The sequence below is a fragment of the Belonocnema kinseyi genome, chromosome 9 (assembly GCF_010883055.1).
Source record: "Belonocnema kinseyi isolate 2016_QV_RU_SX_M_011 chromosome 9, B_treatae_v1, whole genome shotgun sequence".
NCBI classification, from domain to species: Eukaryota; Metazoa; Arthropoda; class Insecta; order Hymenoptera; family Cynipidae; genus Belonocnema; species Belonocnema kinseyi.
In genome coordinates, this window is record NC_046665.1 from 44,672,502 (window position 1) to 44,672,758 (window position 257).

Consider the following 257-nt stretch of genomic DNA (forward strand, 5'->3'; position numbering starts at 1 on the left):
AAGGGACGAGAAGTATAAGAAAAATTTTGTCTAGAAGATAAAAAATGAAATTAGAAAAATCGACATTTTTTTCGATGTTTTCATTAAAATAAAAATTAAATACACAAAAAAATAAAAAATCTACTCTCACCATTTTCTGAAAAATTTAGTTCTCAATTTTTCAAAAAAAAATTCTAAAATCGGTGCATAATTGCGTTCTAAATGTCATTTTGAACCTCGTTTTCCGATTTCACCCCACTGTGCAACGGCCGCTTCGC

General features: G+C 28.8%; 1 protein-coding gene across 1 annotated transcript in view; it reads right to left on the reverse strand.

Moving 5' to 3' along the window:
• The window catches only part of LOC117179824, a 2,047-nt gene that overhangs the window by 951 nt on the left and 839 nt on the right, over positions 1–257 (reverse strand). The gene's annotated exons all lie outside the window — the stretch shown is intronic.